We start from the raw sequence: 14,383 nt of genomic DNA, 5'->3' as shown, positions 1-14,383 counted from the left end.
TGCCATGCCCCGATTGTTGCATGATTGCACAAAACATTTGCATGAGTGTTATCTACATAATGGATTTTAAAGCGGAATTATTGATTTTTGCTCAATATGATAGACAGCCCTTGCCAACATGAAAGGAATTGGATATTCTATGTATAAAACATACAGTACTGTATCTGCCATGATAATTTATTTATTTACAGTTTCTTATATAGTGCAATATATTCCGTTCTGCTTTACAATTGGAAACAGTCATTAAAAGCTACTGTAAATATGGCTGTTAGGACAGATCAACAAACGTTACACCTTATTAAGAGATGTGCCCAAACATAATAGTTTTTGCTAGAGATGTGCACTGGAAACTTTTTGTGTTTTTTTTTTTGTGTGTGTTCCTACAGTAATATTAACCTCAATAACATTAATTTCCATTAATTTCCAGTCTATTCTGAACACCTCACAGTTCACAATATTGTTTTTAGGCCAAAAGGTTGCACCAAGGTAGCTGAATGACTAAGCTAAGCGCCAAAAGTGGGCGGCACAACCCCGTGGCACATCTTGGGTTTGGCACTGCAGTAGCAGACAGGATAGCAATTTTAAAAACTGGGCCCCAAAGAGCACATAATGCAAAGAAAATAGGTGCAAGATGGAATTGTTTTTGGGCCCTCCCACCCACCCTTATGTTGTATAAATAGGACACGCACACTTTAAAAAAAACAATAATTTCAGCAACAGGTTCTGTCACATGACTGTGGCTGAAATGATTTGTTTGTTTGGACCACACAAAAAAGAAGCACTCAATCTATTGCCCTTATTCAGATCTGATCGCAGTACAAATTTGTTCTCAGGTGGGGCAGATGTAACATGTGCAGAGAGAGTTACATTTAGGTGGGGTGTGCTGAAACTGAAATCTAAATTGCAGTGTAAAAATAATACAGCCAGTACTTACCACGTACAAAAACAAAATAACTCACACAAATCTAACTCTCTCTGCACATGTTACATCTGCCCCACCTGCAGTGCACATGGTTTTGCCCATTTTGAGAACAAATTTGTACTGCGATCAGATCTGAATAAGGGCCTATCTCTCCTTGCACAAACTGGCTCTATAGACTCAAGATGTCCTCCTCAACCTTCGATTCCTCACTTTATTGTGTACATCCACATTTTGAGGAAGACCGTTATGAACATGGGAATCAGCAGCACCTGTTAGACGATGACATGAAAGTAGACAACATGGAGAAACTACTTACACAGGACCAGGTGCACTAAGCTTCAAAAGTGACATGGCAGCCTGTGACATGGCAGTTAGGAGGTGATTGGCTGGCTGTTTATCACTCTCCATTGTATCACTTTTAGTGCATCTGGCCCATAGTATTTAAAAGGAAACTCTGACCCTAACACTGCAAGGCAACAAGCAAACTTTCATTATAGACATATTAGAGAGCTGGCTTCTAAACCGCTGCACCTCTGAAAGCTCAAAAATACTATAAGGATTTTCATATCCAACTACTTGATCATTTCCTACATAGAATATGATGTTTAGGGCTATAGACCATCTTAAATCTCAACGAAGGTCCTGTAATCCATTATAACTCTTTATTACTGGATAATTTATAACACAAGGGATTTATCTGTTTTCTGTTCCAAATGCTGCTTAAAAAAACAGACTACAATACTCTGAAAGATTTGATGTTGGGCAGATGTTAATAACGATATCAGTTAAGCCCTCATACATTTTATATGAAAGGGAGATACATTAATTTCCTTTATTAACATTAGTGGGAAATAAGGTAATGTAATCAGATCTTCGTAATGTATGATGCACAAGTAGATGCAAATGTGCAATCTGCCACATGTGTGGTTCATAAACGTCCTGCATTAACGGGGATGTGCATTTGTGGGTGGGAATCTGCACAACCTGTCCCCTCGTTGCCTTCTAAAACAATGTGCAGACAAAAAAGACATACGTGCTAACCATTGGACTTGACCTGTACCTGCAGGAGGTCTTCCACCACCTGGACGGGCAGGATGAGGACACCATCTCCCCTATACTTTATTCAGGGTACTGGCATTGGAGTCCAGCATAGAGGAGTGCGAGGAACTACTGGAAATCTTCCACAGCATCTCATCTTTTGGCACTTTTATGCCAGGCTTTTCAGCTACTACCACTCTAAAGCCAGGGAACCCCCATCTCTCTATGTGACAGGAAACTCAGCACATCCAGGCACAGATCTGGCTGCATGGACTAGTGAGGAAAAGGAAGAGTCCAGGGTGACTGGGCTGCTAGTTCCCCCACACAAAGATGAATGAGTTGGTCTCTGTCTGGGTCCAGGAAATGCACCAGCAAGTGGTAATTAGGAATTTCCAACATGGCACCATGCCCCTTTAGTGATGCTAGAGGGGCTCCCGCAAAGCCATGACCCCTTTATGCAAAGCCATGCCTCCATTCGAACATGTGCTCCCTGCATCGGGTGTTACCAACCCCGGTCCCACCATTGCTCGCAGACACAGCTGAGCTAACTAGCTTAGCACTGTCAGATAGAAGCGCTCTCTTGTTGTCTACAACCTTTGTGAAGCTTTGGGGATGTGAAGTGCCTAAATTAAGAAAAACTTCACTTAAAAAAGTATCCTCCTGAGGTAGGAACTGGTTGGTAACTGCCCCCTGTGTGCCATAATGAGTATGGCCAGCTCTACAATGTGGCATATTGTAAACTGGAAAGAATACAATGTGGCATAATATGGAGTGGTGGTACAGTGTGGTAAATTGCAAACTACAGTAGGGTACTTCTGAGCGGCATAACATGATGATACTAGGAAATTTACTTAGGAATAAATTTACTAAGATGGAACTTCTATTGAAGATGGGATGTTGCCCCCACCCCCATAGCAACCAGTCAGAACCTACTTCTTCTCATTGTTTCCAAGGCATTGTTTCAAAGGCAGCTATACATTCTTTTAAAAGAACCACCTTATTATAATAAAAAACAACACAGACGATTATTCACTTTACCTTAGTATTTAAAATATTTGGATAATAGAGAAAAATATATATATAAAAGGCCTCCCTTCCCCTGCCCCACCCACCAGCCTCTGTACATGCAGCTCAATTTGACTATACTGCATGTACAGAACGGGGTCTTGATGATGTCACTAACGATATTATTAACGATATAGTTCAGTGTGTAGGCACTAATTTGTTTGTCTGGGAGCTCCATCCCACATTGTGTATGCAATCTAACACCAATCAGATAATTATAGGTGAAATCCATGCAGCACATAATTTCTTAATTTGTAACTCATATAAGAAGGTTTAAATCACTTAATTAATTTAATAAATAGGCCTCTTGTAGACTGCAGTTTTGTTTTGTGCTTGATCAGATATTAATGGTGTGTTTGACATTACATCGAGAACGAAGAGTCCTAAGGCCCCAACTGCTATTTACTCAAAAGTGTCTAGATACTCGGCTAAAGTAAAAATAAGTTCTATTTTTTTTATTCTTATTGCTTCTCCATGGACCTTTTTTCAAAACTGGACCTGTTTGTACAGTGCACAATGTTCTGTGTCTGTGAGAACAACAGTAGAACCTATTGCCCAGTTACACCCATTTTACTTCCCAAAAATAAGAGACATGCATCTGTTATAATGCAACTACCTAGAATCTAAAGCGAACTACATCGAATCTAAATTTTTTGAGAATGATACAGTGTGTATTTTATTGAGAGATAGAACAAAGAGTGTATTGTTCTCAATGTATTTACTTTAAGCATGCTGATATTTTTCTGGATAAATACCATAAGCTCTTGCTTCTTCTTGGCTGCATTTATTTAGATGTCATGACTTCATTCATTTTTGCTTGGCTTAATAATAGATTTAAGATACAGAGGGATACAGATGCAACAGCGCCAAAGCTGGGGAGAGGGTAATTAGCATGTTCAGATTTACAAATGATGAAGCTATGACATCTGTGTTTATTGATTGTATGATCTGGTGACTTAAACTGTGTATACAGGGAAATCATCTCAATGGCACCTTGGAGTGTGTGCGGTGTCTTGGTGTTCTGTAGGTGTATTTCTGTAGTGATGTCACAGTGGAGGGGCACTTTGGTTTTTGTTGAAGGATCTAGAATTATGATGAGGCGTGAGGGGGAATAATAATAAGTCCTACTTGCCGACTTTTGAGCTGCCCTCTCCGGGAGAGGGCAGCCAGCTCTGTTAGGCAGGGGGGCAGGGCCATATCCAGGAGTGAAAAAGAGGCGGTTCGGGGGTGTGGCCACACAGATACTTCCCTTTCGGAGGGCGTGCCTACAGCATCGGGTCATTTTAGCCCCGCCGTGCAATGCCGGCATTTTACCCGCAGACCCCCCCACCGAGGGACACTTCGCGGGAGCTGGGGGGGATATGCGGGAGGATTGCCACCCTTTTCAGGGGGCCGGGAGGGGGACCCGATTTCCGGGACCCTCCCAGCCATTCCGGGAGGGTAGGCAACCCTGTAATAAGTGGCTGAGGAAAAGTATATTGATGTTATGTGTAGGGCATATATGAATTTTATAGGATAGGTATAATTAAAAATCTAAGTCTTGAACAGGGAAGGATATAGTATACTGTATACATTTGAAACACCAGGTCACTATGTTGCTGGGGCACCTCCTTGCTGATGCAGTCCTCTACCCTGGCTAGAATATGTGCATAGGCAGTTAATGACTAAGGGGTTTCCCCTCATGCAGGCTTTATAGCAAAATATTTTCTTGTGTTGGAACATGTGATGTTAAACCCTGTACCACAATAATGTAACTTGCTGACCACAGAAAGTGCAAGCCCATTGTGCAGATAGAAAGGGGAATGGGGCTGAAGGAAGGGGATGGGGCAGCGGTGTTTAAGAGAAGAGTTGGCCCGTCTACAGCTTTCTCTGTTCGGACCCCCTCCTCTCGGGGCACATCGCGGTAGAGTCTGAAAACTAGTGCGATCAGATTCTACTGCACATGCAAGGTCCCCCCCCCCCAAAAAAAAAATGGCCACATTGCCACCGTCTTCATTGCAGGACTCTGGACAGGTAAGCATAGCATTAAAAATGGGGCAATGTGTGCCTCAGGGGGACTCAGGGCCCGTGTGCACAGCGCATATTGCACCCATCAAAAATACACCACTACTTTTCAACATTTACACCAAAATAATCAGCCAGGCATCCACCGCCCTGGAGTGCCAGGGATAGTCCCGTACTTCAGCCCTGGACGGTTGAAGATTGAGGGGGCACCTGTATTGAGGGGTCCCAACTCTCCCTGGAACCCTGTCCAGGGCTGACCATCCAGGGTGGTAATGTGATTGTATAAAAAGTGTCTGGCTGTAGCATTATACCGCTGGCTGTTGGAGCCCGGTGCTATTCTTTTGTCCCAAGTATTTTTGGAACCAGGACTGGTCCAAGAGCCCGGTGCTGGATTTCTAAATACGGAGAAACCACAGTTATATTTCCCCCATATTTGGGGATCCAGAACCGGCTGAAAGAGCCCAGGACAGGTTATGTTCAGGGACAGGGGGACCCCACGCCATTTTTGTTTTATTTTTACTTTGATACACTTTTTTGGACAGAAATATTCACTGAACTCACTGATCTCACTGATCTGTGCATAGTTCTGTCAATCTCATCTGCTAGGTCTATTTTTGGTTATGTTTAGGGTGCGATTTGAAAAACTGCACACCATTACATTTTCAATGACAAAAACATCTGGATTTGATTTTTGAAGTGCAGTTTTTTGTCACGGCGAAACATGCGACTTTCACCGTAAACCGATTTGGTCGGTTTTTTTACAAAAAAAATGGCACGTTCTAAAAGAATTGCACCCTATTACATCTCACCCATGGGGTGGTTTTCAATTGTTATATCGTGCCTGATATCCTGTAAAAAATGACAGGAAATAGTATAGCGATTTACAATAGATTTTTTGGCACATATCGCACTCATTATGGTCAAGCTTAGCAACGTATTCGTGGATGCGTGAGCTGAAATGCTTGTTGAAAACAAATGAATACTGCCCATGGAATACATAAATATATACAAACACACACACAGAGCACATACAAATAAACACACCTATGACACATGTACTTCTGGAGCCGGTCGCCAGATGATTCTTCGGGAAGTCATTGAACAGGGGCACATTTTATATCTTTAGGCCCCACAACACAATAGGGGTTGCTGGAGAGGGGGTATAGCCAACAACATGTTCAATGAGGGTTATGTCATACTGGCACCACAACCTCGCCACCAGATACTGCCACAAGGGGGCAGGGCCACAGTTGGTGTTTATGGGACTACAGCACAATCAAAAATACATCTGGTTCATTAAGGGGGTGGGGTTTCTGGGTACTCAGAAACCCTCCCTGTGTGCACTAGTGGGTGTCCCTACTACATTCATAAACAAGTTGTAGAAAAGATGAAGGATTAGCAGAAAGAGTATGACCACTAATACCACTTTCAGACCTCACTATTGACCCGGGTTATTGCCGTGTCATTGCAACCCCAACACTGGTCGAGGTGCAGTGTGAAAGCACTACTGTCAAAATTCCCATGTCGAGCAACCCTGCATTTCAACCCTGGTCTGGACTAGGGTTGAAAACGGCTCTAACCTAGGTTGCCGTGCAGTCTGAAAGCTCCCTACCCGTGTTATCCAACACTGCATTCATAAAATGCAGCTATTGGATGATAACTCCTATGATGAGGTCATCAGCCAGAGCCCAGAAAAACAAGCACCAAACTACAGAGCACACTTCTGAGGCAGCTTCCAGCAGTAGCACAGCCATGTCTTCAATTCGGTCAGATGAGGAGGTGAGGGAATTGCTGAACATAAGGGGAGAGGAAAAAATCCACAGACAAATGACAGGAACAGTAAAATACGCTGAGGTTTACAAAAACATAGCTAAGATATTGGAATCCCTTGGCTACTGTGAACAGTCCCCGCCCATCACTTCTGTTTCCTTTGTGACCTCAGGTTAGTGAGCCTGAAAAAAGTCCATGTTAATGACAGCCATAGGTTTTGCAGTGCCTGGGTCCAGTGTTTAAGCGACCCCGGAATAGCCTGGGTTGAAGTGCAGTGTGAAAGGAGTATAAAAAGAGTTTGACCTGGGTTGCAGCAAGGATGACCCTGTGTTAAAAACACTGGTTTGAACCCGGGTATTGCAGTCTGAAAGTGGCATAACTGGTCATTCAGCAAATCTATACTGATTATCTATAATCTATAATTGTATTTGTTAAATTACAAAATGTTGCAGCACGGATAATGCTGTTGGTGTAAGCAGAGTTACCTCTGGCAACAATTCTTAAAAAACTGATGTCTGTTATGTAAGTAAGAAACATGTGGCATGAATATTACTGATGAATAAAGACATGACACTGTACTTGAATATTTATAAACTTGTGAGTTCAAAAGGATAGTGTTTGGTTGTACTGCAAGTGATTTTTATACTGATAATTTATTTGGTGCTGATAAAGTAATGGATTGGATGTAAATATTAACCTCAACTTTATTATGTCTATAACTGATCAGCAGGATAGCAAAGGTCATTCAACAGATAACATAGACTGTTCATTCATATGATACTTTATCATACAGGAAATCCCAAACTGTCACACTGGTCACATTTACAGAAAGAACACTGACTTTAAAATAAATACATTACATTTTAGTCTTAGGGCAGTATTCAATGATAAATTACGCGATGTGCAGCGAATCCTGTTTAGGATTCGCTGCACATTCGCAGGGTTCCGGATGGCTGGAGCATTTGCTGCCAGCCCTCCCTGCCACCCTATTCAATGCTGCAGGGGCTCGCTGCCCCTGTTGGCGAATTTGAACCCCTGCGACGGTCGCCGGGGGCAGCGGCAGGCAGGGAGATGGAAGCCTCCCTGCCTGCCCAGGAATGTGTGGGGGAGGAGGAGGGCTCCCCGGGTCACAGGCGGCAGAAGCTGACCCCCCCCCCCCCGGAGAGCTGGCAGGGGACACGGGTAGGGAGCCGCTGCTCTGCTCCCGCTCGTGCATAATATGTAATGAGCGGGAGCAGTGTGAAATGAATATATGAATATGTAATGAGCGGCTCCCGGCCCCGTGCTGGCGAAATTTTTTTTACAAATTAAATATATATTCATGTGCTTCAAGAACATGAATAAAAATAGTGTGCCCCTTCACAAAAAAAAAAAATTCTGATTTTTTGACACCAAAAAAAAAAAAAAAAAAAACATTTATTTTAAAAGATCACTTTCCAGTTCACCTTTAAAAGATGTCGAATGCAAAACGGAGAATCACGGCGGAAATCACTGGAGAAAGCAGTTCTCCATTTGAGCATTGTATATACTCTTGGCGAATTGGACTAAAAACCCCATTGAAAAACAATGGCGAATTGCGGCGAATCGCACACAACGAATCGTCAGACATTCGCTGTTTGCTTGCAGCGAATTGTCTCCATTGAATAGGGCGAATCGTTTGTTCAGAGAGAAAATTCGCCGTTACCCCAGAGAAATGCCAGATTTGCTATAAACTATGGTGAATCTGAGGCATTGAATACTGGCCTTATTGTTAAACAAGTTTGTTTAGTGAAAGAGTAAAGTCACTAACCTCCCTCCTAATTAATGCTCAATCCTGCTGATGCTGCAGCTGATTCTATCAGACTATACTAGTGGCACTGAACAGAAGACAGAAGACAGTGGAGAGTGGCACTAGATCCAGTTTTAAAGCTTTTTTTTTTAGATTCTCCCATTGGTTGCAGTGCAGAGTTCAATCACAATAAAATAAGTAAAATACGGATAAACAATGGTAGGAACAATAAGGGTCAGGGGTCCACTATAGATAAAGTGGCGTACCCTACTCACAAAGGAAAGGGTAGAGAGATGTATCTATAAATGTATCTTTATAGGTGTTATGGGTCACCTCGTGAATATGGCAAGTTATAAATACCAAGAGATCAGTCTCCCCTTGTACCGAAATCACACAGCAAGTCCCCGTAATACTCTCATAAAGTTATCTTTATGCGCACTCCTCTACTGGTATCTGTATCAAAATCTTCTTGATCACAACGTATTGATCCCAACAGGTGATATATGTAAAACAATGAAATATGTGTATAAGCAATAATATACTTTATGAATGGTGGGGTCAGGGGTCCACTATGAATGAAAGGGTATACCCTACTCACAAAAGGAAGGGTAGAAACGTGCCAATAATGAGTTCTTTTTAAGGATCACCTTGTGAAGCTGCCATATAATAGCTACCAAAGATCAATTTCCCCTCTCAAGGTGCGTACCACACTCACACAGCTGTGATCCTCTCATAAAGGAATCTTTAGGTTGATTCCTTCAATTCAATCATTATTATGCCCCCTTATCAGGTTATAGTTCTGCCTCCAGTTACAGAGATCATACAGCCAGTCACGGCAACATGGATTCTGCACCTCAGAACTGCTCAGGCATTGAACAGTTGTCAATGGAACTGGATGTAGTGTCCACAATGGGTTGGGATCATTTGGTCTACAGCATGATGTTCGAAAGTCATTAGGTCGACATGGGAAAAGGTCGACATGGGAAAAGGTCGACATGGTTCTAGATCGAAAGGTCATTAGTTCGACAGGTCGTTAGTTCCACAGGTCATTAGTTCGACAATGTCTAGGTCGACAGTGAAAAGGTCGACATGGGATTTTCACTGTTTTTATACCTGAATGTCAACACAGTCGACATGGACACAGTTTAAAGTGCACCGCATCCCCTCGCATCGCTCACAATGCATCAGGCACGGTGCCTCGCTATGCTCGCCACACTATTTTATTCTCCCACCACGCCCTAGTGCAGGGCTGGGCAATTGCGGCCCTCCAGATGTTGAGGAACTACACATCCCAGGATGCTTTGCATTAGTTTTGCTATGTGGCCATGCTGAAACTGATGCAAGGCATGCTGGAATGTGTAGTTCCTCAACATCTGGAGGGCCGCAATTGCCCAGCCCTGCACTAGTGGATGGTAGGGCATGAAATACCACCTGTCGGCATATGTCAGCTCAAAAAACAGTGAAAACCCCCATGTCGACCTTTTGACTGTCGACCAAGACATTTTCGAATTAATGACCTGTTGAACTAACGACCTGTCCAACTAATGACATGTCGACCTAGAACCATGTTGACCTTTTCCTATGTCGACCTAATGGTGTCGACCTAATGACTGTCTACCATCATGCTGTAGACCAGTGGTTCCCAAACTGTGTGCCGTGGCTCCCTGGGGTGCCTTGGAGTACTTGTAGGGGTGCCTCAGGGTGGTGGTCCAGAACCAATTCAAATTGTTTGTGGTCCATGTAATAGGCAAAAACAGTGCTTGTGGCTTCCAATTAGAAAATATGCGGATAAGCAGAAGTTAATATTTGTCTCACCACACAACTGGACCAAAGCATGACATATAAGCACAATATATTTAATTGAATATTGTTTTTCTGAAATTCTTGATAACAAACTTTGCACCCAGGGGTGCCGTGAAAAATATTCTGATAATCTAGGGTGCCGTGATATAAAAAAGTTTGGGAACCACTGCTGTAGACCAATGACCGCATCCCTCCACAATAGCCATATTTTCTAACAAATGATTGAATTAATACAATAACAATAATTATAATAATTACTTTTTTCTTATCAAAACTTATACAAATACAATTCGACATGCTATTTACAGTAATTATATTAAATGCTATTTCCTTCTTTTCTATTTGCAAAACAGACCCTAAAGGACAATTTTACAATGATTACACCTAATGCATCTGTACCCAGTTTCTTTATATACCATTTAGTAAGGTACACATAGAATGTATCTCTCGTGAGAGTATCATGTGTCTGTTGGTAGGTTACCTTTGCCGGGTAACACAGGCAATGTTGTTCTAATCACTAAACTTGGCTTGAGTTTCAGGACAGGTATTAACATATACAGTAGGGGCTGATTTTTGATTGGTAGAAAGGGAAAAAATTAAGAAAAGCCCCGTACACACTAGACCCGCACAGTAAGTATGCATAGTAATATCGAACGCAGGAGAGCAAATTGAGCATACACATTAAACGATATCGGTAAACAATATAGTTCAGTGACGTTACCGGGACCTGCTGAACATGCAGGTCATTGGCTATATAGCCAACATTTATGGCTGAATACCAACCAATTGAATGAAAAAGCTCTGCAGCGAACATAAAAGATAAGCATTCACTTATACCTGTGCCCTTGTCGTTTACATTTAAGAGTAGCACCAATTTTGTACACATCTTCATATCATACTTGCCTACCTGACCCTCTCCATGCGGGAGAAAATGCTCTGTTCCTGGACTTTCCTGGTAATGTAAGATTGCCAGCACCTGTGGTGAAACACCTTTACCTAGCTCACCACAGGTGATGGCAATCATACATTACCAGGGAAGTCCAGAAACAGAGCATTTTCTCCCTCATGGGGAGGGTCAGGTAGGCAAGTATGCTTCATATACACTATATTGTATTTTGGATTGAAGGGAGTGATCATAAAAAGGCAGCTAAAAATTCTTGTATGTGCCAAATATTGTCCCAAACCCTATTTTTTATGGGTGTGATGATACCCAGTGTACCCCTCATGTGCATGGGCAAAAAGGGGTAATGGACTAAGATAAAGTAGGCATGGCCTTTAAAGGATTGAGATGGTGGGCTGGCCCCTGCACTGTTGGCTCCTCCTTTATGACCGGAACTACAGGAGAATGTCACACTGCAGCATCCTATATGTCATTTTTTTCCCCCTAACAGCAGTGGTGCTTCTTGAAAAATAGAAAAAACTTTACTGTTTTGTATAATAAGCAGGAATAGTACTATGCGCGGGTCAATGACAGCTGCAGCTGTTCATATATTGTCAGGCACATCAGCGCACTAGCCGCCAAAAAGCAGTGCCAGTAATGACAAGGGTGCATAGCGCCACTGTCATTTAACCAGGGCCAGATTAAGGGCTTCATAGGCCTGGAGCCAAAACTTCAAGGTCCTGTTAAAAGAAGTGGCGGTGATGCCAGTGCCATGTAGGCATGTAGAATCCATACTCTATAAGCCCCGATGTCTCCCTAACTATATAAAAGTACAAAAATTGCATTATTTTGTCTGGAAATTAGAGATGTAGTTTTAACCATGTGGCCAGCTGGTGAGCATCATGCTGTCATGAGAATGGACCTATTTTTACGTGGAGGCTTGTAGCTTCAGCTGAATTCTCCACATTGTTAATATGACCCTGCAATTTTGTTGTCCAGGGCCCCCACATACCTTAATCTGGCCCTGCTATTATTAGTAATCATGAGAGGCAATCTCAGACTGACTAACCCCACCTGAGGCAGTATCACATGGGGACAGGGAGCTAAGTTAAATCTGTCTGCTTACATCCCAGTATATGTAGATTTAGTGCCACCACTCAGGATAGAAGGTACAGCTGCACTGATTCGCTGCCTCTGGTTTCAGGCATCATGGAGCTCATCCAATCATAGCCCAGGACCCTGCCATTTTTTAAAGATGAACCGGCAGAGATTTGTGCTTGCATCTCAGGATACAATTTGTCAGCCAGCCACTGAATACACCCTGCTCCAATGGACATTGTGCTTTATTATAGACTAGATAAAAGGCCATTAAAATGAGGATGGCTTAGTCCCTATCTGCACCTACCTCCAATCTTAGTCTTCACAGTTCCCTCTGTCCATATCCAGGAAGTTTGAAACAGATCATGTTGGTTTCACTTTCTGTTAGGACTAATTTAGTCCATTGAGTGGCCACTAGTGGTCACTTGTGGAACTTCACCTCAAAAAAGGTGAGGATTTAGCCTTTTATATATATATTGATAATATCAAAATAAGTTGCATAGAACTATACTTAAGCACATATACACATTTCTGAAATAAGCATTAGGCATACACACAACAGTGATATATATGACTTACCTTGTGGAACTGCAAGCTACCTTTTGTTTCCTAAAATAGAAAATAAAAATATAGGGTAAATATTTATACATGCATTGTAATATGTTAATAAAAAATACAGATCAACAATTAAAAAAAAAAAGCACAATTAAATACATGTATTTGCTATAAAGTCAATATATTGGCACAGCCTTTATGACCGTCTAATAGCAGGGATTGCCACTGACCATTAATGATTTAAAATCATCGATGGTCTATGACCAAAGTTAACTACTTTTACCATTGATGGGGGAAAGCCAGGTGGTTTCCTGCCATCAATGATACAGAGCTATTGAGCATAGTTCCGCCCTAGGAACCTGATTGGCCCACAATTCAATGAATATTAAAGTAGGGTTGACCATTGGTGGGTGAAACCATCAAGGTTCTACACAAACGGTTTTACACCATCGAGGTTATTCATCAATGATACCATCAATAGTAACCATTGATGGATAACCCTACAATGGCCATCACCAGCTAATAGTGTTAGTTTAAATACTGGAAAGACCCACTGGCTGGATCTTTAACAAAAAACTGATATTACTGCAATTATTGTATTTACTTCTGAAATTTCAGTTACATTATGTAAAGTTACGTTAAATCTAAAATTTTCTTTCAGCAGGAGTGAATTAATAGCCAGTCACATTCAGATAACACATGCTAAATAAATCAATAGTAAAATCAAAAATGTTTTTACACAGCCTGGCCTTGAGACATTGTCCTTGACTACTGAGCAGCTCAGCCGGAATTTACTTTACTCTGTATTCTCAATCGCTAAACATTAAACATTTTCTTTATTGGAATACTGTATGCTATTATCCTTTTGTTGAAGTACTTGAAGAAAACAGTTTGGACTAATAAAAGTCCTAACAACAATGCTCTGTATGGATTCAGTATTGAATCCCGGCGGTCGGGATCCCGGCGTTCAGAATCCCGACGCCGGAATCCCGACAGCCGAAATGCCGACAAGGGGGGGGACGTGGATCGCCCCCCCTTGCGGGCTCGCTGCGCTCGCCACGCAGCGGGCCCGGTGCCTCGCTACGCTCGGCACGCTAATTTATTCTCCCTCCAGGGGTGTCGTGGACACCCCAGGAGGGAGAATGTGTCGGCATTTCGGCGGTCGGGATTCCGGCGTCGGGATTCTGAACGCCGGGATCCCGACCGCCGGGATTTTAACTGCATCCCCTCTGTATACTGGATGCGGTTTCTGTATGAGGCATATACAAACAAAAATGAAGAAGTGATCTAAGGCTCTCAAGACTCAGGCGTCCTTGTAGAGTTCCTCGTGCTCCTGAAGTGTCAAACAAATAAAGCAGTTCATATTGCATCTTTAGTCATATCATTTAAAGGTTGCTATTCTTCCTTCTGTATACTTGATGTGTTTAGCAAGACTAAAAAAAAAAGTGCTGATACTGCAAAGCATTGATTTTGTGGGGAT

The 14,383-nt window shown here is 42.3% G+C and overlaps 1 protein-coding gene across 1 annotated transcript in view; it reads right to left on the bottom strand.

Annotated features, from left to right (window-relative positions):
* Positions 1–14,383, bottom strand: part of THRB (thyroid hormone receptor beta) — a 336,652-nt gene that overhangs the window by 212,826 nt on the left and 109,443 nt on the right. The window contains exon 2 of the mRNA XM_083188736.1: positions 12,928–12,957. The gene's annotated coding sequence lies outside the window, so the exon portion shown is untranslated. The remainder of the gene's footprint in view (positions 1–12,927; positions 12,958–14,383) is intronic.

This window comes from Crinia signifera, chromosome 5, assembly GCF_055691185.1.
Source record: "Crinia signifera chromosome 5, ASM5569118v1, whole genome shotgun sequence".
Taxonomy (NCBI): Eukaryota; Metazoa; Chordata; class Amphibia; order Anura; family Myobatrachidae; genus Crinia; species Crinia signifera.
The sequence above is the reverse complement of the archived record's forward strand: the minus strand, read 5'-3'. Positions and strand labels throughout refer to the sequence as shown.